Here is a 14,911-nt window from a genome sequence, read left to right as displayed (position 1 = left end):
ATGTATTTTACTCTTTCCTGAGTAATTGAGTCTCTATTGGGTTTTGTTTTACATTACCCTGCATTCCATGCCATGCAAGTAAAAAATTGTTCTAAAGGTGTCTTATCTAATTTTTATTTATCAAGGACATTTTCACTGGATATAAAATTTTGGTTGATAGATTCTTTTTCTTTCAGTGCTTTAAAAATGTTGATCCACTGCCTTCTGGGCTCCATTGTTTCTGATGAGATATCAATGGTTATGAAATAATTGTTAGTGGGTTTTGAAATGATTCAGGCAATGTCATTTTCTCTGACTGTTTTCATTATTTTCTTTTTGTGATTTATTTGCAGCAGTTTGACTATGACATGCCTAGGTGTTTTTATTTTTGTTTTATTTTTGATATTAGTCTTCCTTGGTGTTTCTTGAGGTTTCAGAATCTGCACATATATGTCTTTTACCAAATGTGTGAACTTTTCACCCATTATTTACTTAAATTTAGTTTCTGGATCATTCTCTCTCCTCTCCTTTTGGAACTTCAATTATATGCATATTAGACCTTTTGGTATTGCTGCAAATATCCCTAAGTTTTTGCACATTTATTAATATTAAATCTCTGTTTCTCCATCTGGATCATTTCTGCTGATCTATCCAGATCATTTCTGCTGATCTATCTTCTACTCCACTGACTCTTTATTCTTTCATCTCCCTTGTGTCGTCAAAAGCATCCACTGAGTTATTATTTTAGATATTGTCTTTTTCAGTTCTCATATTCTTATTGGTTCTTTTTCATAGTTTCTATATCTCTGCTAAGATTTTCTATATTCTCTATTTCTATATTTATTGTGAACATATTTTCTTTTATGTACTTGAGCATGGTTACAATGACTTTTTAAGAATTCTTGTCTGCTAATTCCAGCTTCTAGGTCATCTTGGAGTTGGACCCTGTTGATTGTTCTTTCTCCTTAAACAAGTCATGTTTTCCTGTTTTGTTTTATGTTGGATAATTTTGGAGCGTATCCTTGTTATAATGAATGATATGTTGTAGAAAGCCTGAATTCTATCATGCTCTCTTAAGGAGTATTGACTTTTCTTTAATTAGGACTTTAAAGTGGCTGAACACAAACTCCAAAACTCTCTCTCCCCTGGTAGCAACTGAAATTTCAGTTCGGTTTTTTTAAGCCCTACCTGGGCTTCTTAAAGTCTGTTCCTTACATATATGCCTCAAGGGTCAGTCAGATATCTAAGCAGAGCTTATTCATGAAATGTAATGCTTCTTCTCTGCCTTGTATATTGCACACAGGGCCCTGTTCTTAGACTGAAAGCTGTAAATCAGAAAACTCACCTCATAAAACTTACTCTTCTCCCAATTGTTATTTCTCCTCTAGTTTCTACTTGCTTTTGTTCTCTCTCCAGTGTCTTCAACCAGTTGGTCTCATATTTTGTCCAGAGTTTATAGATGTTATCTATAAGAGATTTGGTTCAAAAGGCCTATATGGACATACCAAAGGCAGTTACATTTTTAGTTACTTAGTTTATCTTCAACAAAATAATTTACAGCTCTTTGCTGTGAATTATCTTGCATCTCACCGTTTTCCTAGCAGTGCTGAAAAGGATATGGAGCTTCTGCAGAAAAGGTTGACATAATCAATAAGTATTGCTTGCCTTGGGCACAGGATGGGAAGTATAGACCAGATTGTTGCAATTTTTATTATAGTTACTTACAAAACAACGTAATACTCAGAAGTTTGTACCTACTAGAACATGTCCTTGAAGTCAGATTATGATATTTGCTTGTTTGATGGCTAATATTTCCCACTAAGTGAAGAGCAGGGATAGTGCTTGTGAAATTCACTCTTATATGTCCAGTGTCCCTCATGTGGAACATAGTAGTCACTCAATAGTGAATGAGTGAGAGTAGTGTCTAACTAGGACCCATCTCAATTTAGTATAGTTTATCATCAGTGATCTATCCCAGAAAAAGTAGAAAACTTAGGAATACCTCATTCAGCCTAATTTTTGTTTCGGTTTTCCTTTTAAAAATTAAATAATCAATATAGATACATGAAGAATATAAATTAGCAAAAATAAATCAAGCCAAGCCATTTTTTTCCCTCTCAGACATACCATTGTTGTCTTTTCCACATCGTGCTTTGTTATTCTTTAAATTTTCATTCTCAACCTTAGGTATACATTAGAACTACCTGAGGAGCTTTGAAAAGTCTTCATGCTCATGCTACAACCCATACTAATTAAATCACATTCTCAGGGATTGGGACACAGACATTCGTGGTTTTTAAAGTTCCCAAGATGACACCAGTATGCATTCAAGAGGACCTACAGATGTAATAACCAGGATAGCAGAGCTTTTTCAGATGTCATTTTCTATCTCCTACATGGCACAGATCCTGTCCTCCAAGAGAGTTCAGACAGGACTGCACTTGAAGCAATTAAACATGAAACAATTAGAAACAAAAGAACAGCAAATGTACAATATTAGGTGCCAATGTGTATGGAAGTTGTCAGCTAAGCCTCTCAGGGCAGACACCCTTGAGTGCAATCAGGGGTGGACTCATCTTGGTGGAGCCCCACCTGCCATACTGAGGGACTCTTTTCTTCCTTAGATGTTTCTAGCAGCAGGTTGGAGAAAGAGGTACAGTGACACATTAGAATGACATGTGGCACTGATCCTATTCCTGTTTTCTTTGAACATTTCTTCTTTATAAAATCCCAAGATCCCAGGCTCCTGGCCTCTGATCTTTCTTTGTGGGAATGCTGTTTTAATTCATTACCTGACTTCAGAATTTGAGACCACCTTCAAGCAGAGAAGCTTCTGTGGAAATGTGCCGTCACTGGCCGAATGTTTTGTCTGTCTGCTGTGGAACCCAGGTGAGTTAAGTATAACTATCTACAGCCACCCTACTTCTCTAGCTTGCCCAAGAGAGCTGGGCAACAACAAAGCATACAGCGTGATTCTTGACCTGAGCCACACAAAAGAATCTCTGTGAATATTGTGAAATAGCTATTCCAAGGCCCCACCCCAGAATAATTAACTCAGAACCTCTGGGTGATGAGGCCCAAGAACTGGCATCTTTTTCCAGGCTCCTCAGGTGATTAGGAATTGACCCAGGATGAGAAATATTGATGAAGTGAATGGGTGGGCCATTCTCTTGGGTTGTAGGTGCATTTGAAATCCCCTTCCCTGCTACTCCTGGAGACAACATAGAGAAAAATGTCGGGCTTTATGTTAAACAGGCTAAGGTTTGAATCCCTGCTTTGCTGTCGACTAGCTGTACAACATTAGCTAAGTTGCTGAACATCTCTGACACTCCAGTTAGTTAATGGTATAAGAGGCAAAATAATAGTACCTACTAATGAGGCTCAATGTGATGCCATATATAAGTCAACTGGAACATGGTGTGTACCAGTACATATCTGCTCCCTTCTGTCTCTGTACTCCTCACCTCCTTCCCCCGACTTCAGCATTGTAATAAGCTATGGACAGTTCCGGCTTGTTTCTGAGCTGTTTCTCCTTGACCGACCATGACCACATCAGCCTGGATTTGCATCCCTGGTCCCTGGATCTGGCATCCTGACTCCAGCTTCTAAACTTGATCCGGGTCTTCTTTCCGGGCCCAGTTTCCATCACCTGTTTCTGTTGCTCAGCACTAAGCCACAAAGAGATGGTTTCTAAAAGCAGCTGGGCCCCATGCTGCCACTGCTCCAGCTGAGTTTTAGCAGTGGGAGGGGGTGTGGATAATTTTAGACTTGTCCTGGACTAGCATCTGAGACAAGGCAAGGCCAGGCAAGTTCAACCTGCCTCCTCAGTACCTTTGGGTTGGGGTTTGCAGAGAAAGGTTGGGGAGATTTTGTTATAGGGCTTGTGTGTCTGTATCACACCAGGCTCCTTATATGGAAATGTAATATATGCAACCATTTGCCTCAACATCTGTTGGAATTTGAGTCTCAGGTGCTGTACTGAGTGGGAGTAACCACAATGTAACCTGGAGTTTTTGATATGCTAATGCTTGTACAGGATAGATTGTTTTCTGCCTAACCCAGGGACAGGAATAGGCAGGTGTGAGCAGGATCTGAGATTCAGCAGGAAAAGGGCTAATAAGAGAAAAGATAGAAAATATTATTGACTTATTTGTGTTTAGAGAAACTAAAAAGGCAATCAGATGGAGCAGTGCAGAGACAGAAAGCCTCACTAGGAGAAGCAAGGACAGCATTGTGGCTCCTAGGACAGACCTGGCCCAGACAAGGTGTTTGATGATTGTTGCACAAGTATGGAATGAAGGGCTTCTAAGGTGGGAAAGAAGAGGTGCTTTGGGGCTGCCCAGTGAACATCTTGTGCTTTGGAAAGAAGGGCAATCAGCTTAGAGCCAACTGGGCTGTCCATGGGACCCAAAGCATCAGAAGGGATTTGTATCCTCTAGGTCAAGGTAAACTAGCTCTTGCGTGGTCAGGCCCACAGAATGAGGATAGCTAACAACAAAGAAGGGTTGAGCACTCCTAGGATTAAGAGATAAACAAGACAAAGAAGAAGAGTGAGAAGAGTAGAGGGTTTGGAGTGAGTCAAATTAGTTTCTTCATTCCACCACTTAAAGTTGTGTAATCTTATATCAATTACCCAACTCTCTGAGCCACGGTCCCTCATATATTTATAGTGTTCACCAATATATATGAATTCAACATTTCAAGATTCACCAACAATTTATTGAGAGTCTACTATATGTTACAGACCATTTGGCCAATGGAATGAACAATGCAGACAGATTTCTTGCCTGTGTGCATCTCACAATCTGGTAGGGAATACAGACAAGAGAAAAGGGCATGAATAAGTGACAACATATGGGTGGGTGCTGCTTAGTGCCATGAAGGAAGTAAGCAGGATAAAACGAGACAGGTAACTTGACCGGAGAAAGCCTCTGTGAGTAGGTGTCATTGAACTGAGCCCCAAATGTGAGAAGGAGCCAACACTGTGGAAGATCCCTGCAGGCAGAGGTACAAGAAAGTGCAGAAGCCCAAAACACAAAAGAGCTTGACAGTTCTGAAGAATAGAAAGGGGGTCAATGTGGATGGTGGGAAGTGAGTCAAGAAGAGATCTCTGAGACAAGGTGAGGGTGATCATACTGGGCCCAAAGAAGGAGCCTGGGTTTTGCAAAGTGAGAACAATTCCCATTTCTTGGAGAGTGAGGACAGGATGGACAGGGGCTGCTCCTACGGAGGTGCTTCTGTGGTGCTTCTATGGAATAGATGCCACTGGGACATGGGATCCTTAGAATGGAGCCCAGATGTCAGCAGGGGACAAAAAGGTTTGAATCCCTGTAAGAGAAAAGACGTTCTAAATCTAGTCTAGGACACAACCTTTTTAGTTGATGTAATTCAGAATCTACTTCTGAGAAGAAACGAGCTTTCCTGATAAAACACTTAATCAATTTTCTGATTATGTTTAACGAGATTAAGATTTGTTCTGGGAATCTAATCATCCACCCACCCACCTGCTCTGTCAGTCAGTTGTCTCAGTGTTTAGGCAATAGTTTACAGTGGGAAAAAAATCGTGGTTTTTTTTTTGCATCTTAGCTTAATAATAATCCATCATTCTCTTGTCCTACAAAATGTCCCTGCCAAAAGTGAATCTTTGAGTGGGCCTTCTAGTGGCCTTTTCAGTTGCAGCAAGACTATAAAGAAACTTTGACATGTGCTTTGAAATGGATTTTCTGAAATGTTTTCTGTAACACCATTTGGTCAATGGCTAGTGGACACGTGAGGACTTCCTCAAGTTTTCTTCGTCCATGGGTCCATTGTCCTCTGAGCTCCTGCCTGTGCATGTGCTCTCTCTAGCTGCAACACATGACCCTAGCCATGGGAGTTCCACTAAAATCCAGCCCCCAAAACCCTTGCTCTTTGGCAAGGAGTGAGAGTAGGGCTATTATGTGTTGACTTGTGCCCCCCACAAAAAGAAGTGTTGAAATCCTAAGTCTCAGCACCTCAGAATATGACTTTATGTAGAAATAGCGTCTTTACAGAGGCAGACAAGTTAAAAGGAGTTTACTAGGGTGGGCCCTAATCCAATACAACTAGTGTCCTTGTCAAAAGGGGATATGTGGAGCCAGACATGCATACAGGGAGAGAACCATGTGAAGATGCAGGCAGAGATCAGAGGGATGCTTCCACAACACAGAGAATGTGTCATTTCCAGCAAACGACCAGAAGTGAGGGGAAGAGATTCTTTCTCACAAACCTCAGAAGGACCCAGCCCTGATGACACCTTGTTCTTTGACTTCTAACCTCCAGAACCAAGAGATAATACATTTCTTTTTTTGGTTTTTTTTTTTTTTTTTTTTTTTTTGAGGCGGAGTCTTCACTCTGTCCCCCAGGCTGGAGTGCAGTGGCACCATCTCGGCTCACTGCAAGCTCCGCCTCCCGGGTTCGCGCCATTCTCCTGCCTCAGCCTCCCAAGTAGCTGGGACTACAGGCGCCCGCCACCGCGCCCGGCTAATTTTTTTTTGTATTTTAGTAGAGACGGGGTTTCACCTTGTTAGCCAGGATGGTCTCGATCTCCTGACCTCGTGATCCGCCCGCCTCGGCCTCCCAAAGTGCAGGGATTACAGGCGTGAGCCACCGCGCCCGGCCTTTTTTGGTTTTATTTTTCATTGATATATAATAATCGTGCATATATATGGGGCAAAATGTGATGTTTTGATATATGTTTAGTGTGAAATAATTACAACAGGCTAACTTATTCCATTCCTCACATAATTGTCATTTTTTTGGGGAGAAATATTTAAAATCTCCTCTTTCAGCAATTTTGAAATCCACAATACCTTATTATTTATTATAATCACCATTCCATGCAATCGATTACTAAAGCTTATTCGTTATGTATAGCTGAAACTTTCTACGCTTTGATCAACATTTCCCCTTTTCCCAACCACTTCTCTCCCCCAGCCTCTGGTAACCATCATTCTACTCTCTACTTCTATGAATTCAATATTTTTAGATTCCACATATAAGTGATATCATGTGATATTTGTCTTGCTGTGCCTGGCTTATTTCACTTAGCATAATGTTTTCCAGGTTCACCCGATAACAGGATTTCTCCCTTTTGTAAGGCTGAATAATATTCCATATTCATTTTGTGTGTATACTTACATTTCCTTTATCCATTCACCTGATGATAGACAGCTAGGTTGCTTCCATATCCTAGCTATTATGAATAATGCTGCAGTGTACATGAGAGTGCAGATATTTCTTTAGCACACTGATTTCTATTCCTTTGGATATATACCCAGAAATGGGATTGCTGGATCATATGGTAATTCTATTTTTGGTTTTCTGAGGAACTTCCATACTGTTTTTCCATAACAGCTTTATTAGTTTACATTCCCACTAACAATGCCAAGGGCTCCTTTGGCCAATGTGGTATATATAATACCCTTACCGTCACTTGTTATCTTTTGTCTTTTTCATTAATAGCAATTCTAACAGGTGCAAGGTGATATCTCATTGTGGTTTTAATTTGCATTTTTCTGATGATTAATTATAATGAGAATTTTTTCATACATGTGTTAACCATTCATATATCTTCTTTCAAGAGAGTCTATTTAGCTTCTTTGCTCATTTTTGATTGAATTATTTGCTTTCTTGCTATTGAGTTGCTTGAGTTCCTTATCTATTTTGAATATTAGCATCTTATCAGATGTATGATTTGCAAATATTTTCTCCTAATCCGTGGGTTGTCTCTTCACTCCATCAATTGTATCCTTTGTTGTGCCAAATCTTTTTAGTTTGATGCAGTCTCGTTGGTGTATTTTTTCTTTTGCTGCCTGTACTTTTGGAGTCATATTCAGGAAATCTTTGCCCACACCAATGTTGTGGAGCATTTCCCCAGTGTTTCCTTTTGGTAGTTTTATAGTGTCACGTATTATATCTAAATATTTAATCCATTTCGAGTTGATTTTTATATGGTGTGGAAAAAAAGGTTCAATTTTATTCTGCTGTGGATGTCCAGTTTCCCAACACCATTTATTGAAGAACGACTCTTTCTCCATTGTATATTCTTGGCAACTTTGATGAAAATCAATTAATCATAAATATGTGAGTTTATTTCTAGGCTTTCTATCCTGTTCCATTGGTCAATGTTTCTGTTGTTAATGCCAGTGCTGTTCTATTTTCATTACAATAGGTTTGGAATAGATTTTGTGACGTGAGGTAGTGTGATGCCTCCAGCTTTGTTCTTTTTGTTCAACATTGCTTTGGCTATTCAAGGTCTTTTACAATTCCATACAAATTTTAGAATGTGTGTGTGTGTGTGTGTGTGTGTGTGTGTGTATGAAGAATGACATTGTAATTTTAATAGGGAATGCCTTGTATCTGTAGATTGCTTTGGGTAGTATAGACATATTAACAATACTAATTATTCCAAACCATGAACAGACAAAACTCATTTGTGTTGTCCTCAAATTCTTTCATAAATATTTTATAGTTCTCAATAAACAGATCTTTCAACTCCATGGATAAATTTATTCCTATGTATTTTTTCATGCTATTGTGAATGAAATTGATTTCTTAATTTTTTTAGATAAATTTTTTGATAGAGTAAAGAAGCACTACTGATTTTTTTGTGTCAATTTTGTGCCCTGCAACTTTATGAAATTAGTTTATCAGTTCTAATAGTGTTTTGGTGGAGTCTTTAGAATTTTCTCTATACATGATCATGTCATCAGCAAACAAACAATTTTGCTTCTCTTTTTAAAATTTCTTTTTCTTGTCCAATTTATCTGGCTAGAACTTCCAGTACTATGTTGAATGGAAGTGGTGAGAGTGAGCACCCTTGTTTTGTTCCCGATCTTACAGGAAAAGCTTTCAACCTTTTTTTTTTTTAGACGGAGTTTTGCTCTCGTTGTCCAGGCTGGAGTGCAATGGTGCAACCTCGGCTCAACGCAACCTCCGCCTCCCGGCTTCAAGCAATTCTCCTGCCTCAGCCTCCCAGATAGCTGGGATTAAAAGCATGCGTTACCAAGCCCAGCTAATTTTTGTATTTTTTGTAGAAATGGGGTTTCTCCATGTTGGTCAGGCTGGTCCCGACCTCAGGTGATCCGCCCGCCTCAGCCTCCCAAAGTGCTGAGATTACAGACTTGAGCCACCGCGCCCAGCCAAGTTTTCAACTTTTTATGATTGAGTACCATGTTAGCTGTAGGTTTTTCATATATATCCTTTATTGTATTGAGATATATTCCTTCTATACCTAATTTGCTGGGAGTTTTTATCATCAAAGGATGTTGAATTTTGTTATTGCACTTTCTGCATTCCTCGAGATGATCATGTGGTTTTGTGCTTCATTCTGTTAGTATAATGTATCACATTTATTGATTTGCATATGTTGAACTATTTCTGCATACCAGGGATAAATCCCACTTGATTATAGTATATTAGCCTTTTAATGTGCTGCTGAATTTGGTTTGCTAGTTTGAGGATTTTTGCATCTATGTTCATCATAGACATTGGCCTGTAATTTTCTTTCCTTGTAGTGTCCTTGTCTGTCTTTGCTATCAGGAGAATACTGGCCTCAGATAATTAGTTTGGAAGTATTCTTTCTTCAGTTTTTTGGAAGGATTGGTATTATTTCTTTAAATATTTGGTAGTAGAATTCTGCTGTGAAACCATCTGGTTCTGGGCTTTTGTTGGATCAGAGGTTTTTTTTTACATTATTGATTCAATCATCTTACTTATGAATCTATTTCAATTTTCTTTTTTTTTTTTTTTTTTTTTTTTTGAGACGGAGTCTGGCTCTGTCGCCCAGGCTGGAGTGCAGTGGCCGGATCTCAGCTCACTGCAAGCTCCGCCTCCTGGGTTCACGCCATTCTCCCGCCTCAGCCTCCCGAGTAGCTGGGACCACAGGCGCCCGCCACCTCGCCCGGCTAATTTTTTGTATTTTTTAGTAGAGACGGGGTTTCACCGTGTTAGCCAGCATGGTCTTGATCTCCTGACCTCGTGATCCGCCCATCTCGGCCTCCCAAAGTGCTGGGATTACAGGCTTGAGCCACCGCGCCCGGCCTATTTCAATTTTCTATTTCTTCTTGATTTAGTATAGGTAGATTGTATGTTTTTAGGAACGTATCCATTTCTTCTAGGTTATCCAGTTTGTTGGCATACAATTAATTTTTCATGGTAGTTTCTTATAATCATTTGTATTTTGGTGATATCAGTTGTAATAATGTCTCCTGTTTCAAGTTCTGATACAGAGTTTTCTCTCGTTTTTTCTTAGTCTGGTTAAAGGTCTGTTGATTTTGTTTTAACTTTTCAAATAATCATCTCTTAGTTTCATTGATCTTTTCTATTTTCTTTCTTCTCTCAATTTCATTTATTTCTGTTCTGATTTTTGTTATTTCTTTCCTTCTACTGATTTTAGGTTTACTTTGTTCTTCTTTTTCTAGTTCCTTCAGATGTAATGCTAAGTTGTTTATTTGAGATCTTTCTTCTTTTTCAATGTAGGCATTTGTTGCTATACACTTTCTTCTTAGAACTGCTTTTGCTGCATCCCATAAGTTTTGGTACATTTGTTCTTCTATTTTCATTTGTCTCAAAATACTTTTTAATTTCTCTTTGAATTTCTTCTTTAACCCATTGGTTATACAGGAGCATATTGCTTAATTCCTGTGTATTTGTGAGTTTTCTAAAAATTCTTTTGTAACTGGTTTCTAGTTTCACTCCATTATGGCTAGGTAATATACTTGATATGATTTTAATATTCTTAAATATGTTAAGACTTGTTTTGCTCACTAACATATCATCTATTCTGGAGAATGTTCTATGCTTGAGAAGAATGTGTATTTTGTTGCTCTGGGATAGAATTTTTTATATACATATACGTTAGGTCTCTTTGGTCTAAAGTGTTGTTCAGGTACTCTGTTTTCTTATTGATTTTCTGTGTTGATGACCTGTACATTGTTGAAAGTGGATTATGGAAGTCTGCTACTATTATTGTATTGCAGTCTATCTCACCCTTCAGATCTATTAATACTTACTTCATATATTTAGGTATTTTTCATGTTGGATGCATATATATTTAAAATTGTTATATCCTCTTGATGTATTGACCTCTCTCATAATATGAAGACCTTCTTTATTTCTTTATACAGTGTTTTACTTAAAGTCAACTTTTTCTGATATAAGCATAGTCACCCCTGCTCTATTTTAGATACCATTTGCCTGGAATATCTGTTTACAATCCTTACTCTCAGTCTTAGTATGTTTTTCAGGCTACAGTGGGTCTCTTCTAGGTATCATACTGTTGGATCTTGGTTTTTATTTTATCCATTCATCCACTCCATGTCGTTTTATAGGAGAATTTAATCCATTACATTTAAAGTAATTACTGATAGGTAAGGACTTACTTCTGGCATTTTGTTAATATTTTACTGACTGTTACGTAGTTCTTTTGTTCTTCTCTTCCAATTATGTTGTCCTTCTTTGTAATTTGTTGTATTTTTTGTAGTGGCATGCTTTGATTTCTTTATCTTTATTGTGTCCATCAGAGGTTTGTTCTTTCTTCCTTCCTTCTTTTCTTTTCTTTTCTCCTTCCTTCCTTCCTTCCTTCCTTCCTTCCTTTCTCTTTCTTTCTTTCTTTTCTTTCTTTCTTTCTTTCTTTCTTTCTTTCTTTCTTTCTTTCTTTCTTTCTTTCTTTCTTTCTTTCTTTCTTTCTTTCTTTCTTTCTTCTATTTTGTTTCTTTCTTCTTTTTTCTTTCTTTCTTCTTTCTTTTTTGTTTTTTTTGAGACAGAGTCTCACTCCATCACCCAGGCTGGAGTGCAGTGGTGTGACCTTGGCTCACTGCAACCTCCACCTCCCAAGTTCAAGTGATTCTCATGCCGCAGCCACCAAAGTAGCTGAGATTATAGGCATTTACCACTATGTCCAGCTAATTTTGGTTTTTGTTGTTGTTGTTTGTGGGTTTTTTTGAGACGGAGTCTTGCTCTGTTGTTCAGGCTGGAGTTCAGTGGCATGATCTTGGCTCACTGCTACATCTGCCTCCCAGGTTCAAGTGATTCTCCTGCCTCAGCCTCCCAAGTAACTGGGATTACAGGCACCCGCCTCCATGTCTGGCTAATTTTTGTATTTTTAGTAGAGATGGGGTTTCACCATGTTGGTCAGGCTAGTCTTGAACTTCTGACCTTGTTATCCACCCACCTTGGCCTCCCAAAGTGCTGGGATTACAGGCGTGAGCCACTGTGCCTGGCCTAATTTTTGTATTTTTTGTGGGACAGGGTTTCGTTACGTTGGCCAGGCTGGTCTTGAATTCCTGGCCTTTAGTGATCCACTTACCTAGGCTTTCCAAAGTGCTGGGATTACAGGCATGAGTCAAGAGGTTTTTTTCTTTATTGTTATCATGAGGATTCTACAAAATATCTTGTAATTATAATATTCTAATTTAAGCTGATAGTACCTTAGCTTCAATCACATGCAAAGCCTCTAAATTTTCACTTCTCTCCCTTACATTTTATACTATCAATGCCATTTATCTCTATTTTATTGTGTATCTATTAATCAGAAGTTTATCGCTGTTTTTCATACATTTGTCTCTTCAACTCTTATCCTAGAGTTAAGAGGGATTTACACCACACGTTCACGGTATTGGAGTATTCTAAATTTTATATGTATTTACCTTTACTAGTGAATATATTTGCTTTCATATATTTTCATATTGCTACCTATTCTTCTGCTTTAACTCAAAGAACTTTCTTTAGCATTTCTTGTAAGGGCAGACTCATGGTGATGAACTCCTTCCACTTTTGTTTGTCTTGGAATTTCTTTATCTCTCCTTCACCTCTGAGGGATAGATTTGCTGGGTATAGTATTGTTGGTTGGCATTGTTTTTCTTTTAGCACTTTGAATAGTCATTCCACTCCCTCTGGCTTGCAAGCTTTCTGTTGAAAAATCTGGATAGCTTTATGGTGGATATTTTATATGTAATGAATTTCTTCCCCTTTGCTACTTTCAAGATTATCTGTCTTTGACTTTGGCAATTTGATTATAATGTGTCTCAGAGTGGTATTTTCTTAATTTATCTTGCTTGGGGTCCTTTGAGCTTACTGAATCTGGATGTATATGTCCCTTCCAAGATTTTGAAGTTTTTCCAATAGGACTTCTTTTATTGTCATTATTATTTTAATATTCTTTCATTATTTGTTTGTATTTTTTTTTTTACTATGTTGCCTATGCTGGTCTTGAACTCCTAGCCTCAAGCAATCTTCCCACTAGAGCATCCCAAATTCCTGGAATTACAGGCATGAGCCATCGCACCTGGCCTCTCAGGCACTATTGCTTTAAAGAAGTTTTCTGTCCCTTTTCCTTACTCTTCTTCTTTGAGTAATCTCATAATTTGTATACTCATATGTTTGACGGTGTTGGGTAGATCCCCTATGCTTTCTTCACTCTTTTTCAATGTTTTTCTTTTCTTTTTGTTCCTCTAATGGGTTAATTTCCACGTGATCTGTACTTGAGTTCACCAAGTCTTTTTTTTTTTTTTAAAGATGGAGTCTTGCTCTGTCGCCCAAGCTGGAGTGCAGTGGCTCAATGTTGGCTCACTGCAGGCTCTGCCTCCCAGGTTCATGCCATTTTCCTACCTCAGCCTCCCGAGTAGCTAGGACTATAGGCGCCCACCACTACACCTAATTTTTTGTTTTTAGTAGAGATGGGGTTTCACCATGTTAGCCAGGATGGTCTCGATCTCCTGACCTCGTGATCCACCCACCTCGGCCTCCCAAAGTGCTGGGATTACAGGCGTGAGCCACCGTGCCTGCTGAGTTCACTAGAAGAACTGCTGAGTTCTTTCTTCTGCATGAGTAAGTCTGTTGTTGAAACTCTCAATTGAATTTTTCAGCTCTTAATTAAATTCTTTTGCTCCAGGATTTCTATTTGGTTCTTCTTATGTTTTCTATTTCTTATTAAACCTTTCAACCTTTCACTTTGTTCATGAATTACTTTTCTAATTTTATTTAGTTGTCTATATTTTCTTGCATCACCCAGGTTGGAGTGCAGTGGCTCAATCAAGGATCACTGCAGCCTTGAACTTTCAGGCTCAAATGATCCTCCCACCTCAGCCTCCCAGGTAATTAGAATTACAGGCACCACTATACCAGGCTAATTTTTGTAGTTTTTGTAGATATGGGGTCTCCTATGTTGCCCAGGCTGGTTTCAAACTCCTGGGCTCAAGTTATCCTCCCATGCTGGGATTACAGGCATTAGCCACTGCATCCAGCCTCACTGAGCTTCTTTAAGATGATTGTTTTGAATTATTTTTCAAACAATGTATATATCTACATTTCTTTGTGGTCTGTTATTGAAGCTTTATGAAGTTCCTTTGGTGGTGTCGTATATGTCTGATTCTTTGATATCCACGTATCTTTGCATTGGTGTCTGTGCAATTGAAGTGAACTCTTCTTCCAGTTTTTACAGGCTAGTTTTGGCAAGTTAAATTTGTTTTCTGTTATGTCTCTGGGCTGATGAGATTGCCTCTGGGATACTGGTTGAGTTGGGTTGGGCCTGAGTCACATGACTGATGCTAGTTTTATAGTGGAGATCACAATTTGTAGGTCTATCCTCTGGGTGGCCTGGACTGTCTACAGGACCTTGGTCTTTGGGGCTAGTGCTGAGGTGAGGATCCATTTCAGGATTCACAGCCAGTGGGCCTGTTACCAGGTATGCTGATGGAGTAGCTTCCTGTAGACCTCCAGGAAGGCTCCCATTGGATGACTGGGTGGTTCTTTACTTTATTGCCCTAGTCTGTGGCTGAGATGGGCTGTGACTAAATCCCAAGGCTCCCACAGGGAGACTTTGTCCATGAATGGGTGCAGAATTCTTGCTGTTATTGGGGAATATGAGTAGGTGAACTCCTATTTTGCCATCTTACTGATGTCCCGTCCTGAC

Source organism: Theropithecus gelada, chromosome 14, assembly GCF_003255815.1.
Source record: "Theropithecus gelada isolate Dixy chromosome 14, Tgel_1.0, whole genome shotgun sequence".
NCBI lineage: Eukaryota > Metazoa > Chordata > Mammalia > Primates > Cercopithecidae > Theropithecus > Theropithecus gelada.
This window is presented reverse-complemented; position numbering follows the sequence as displayed.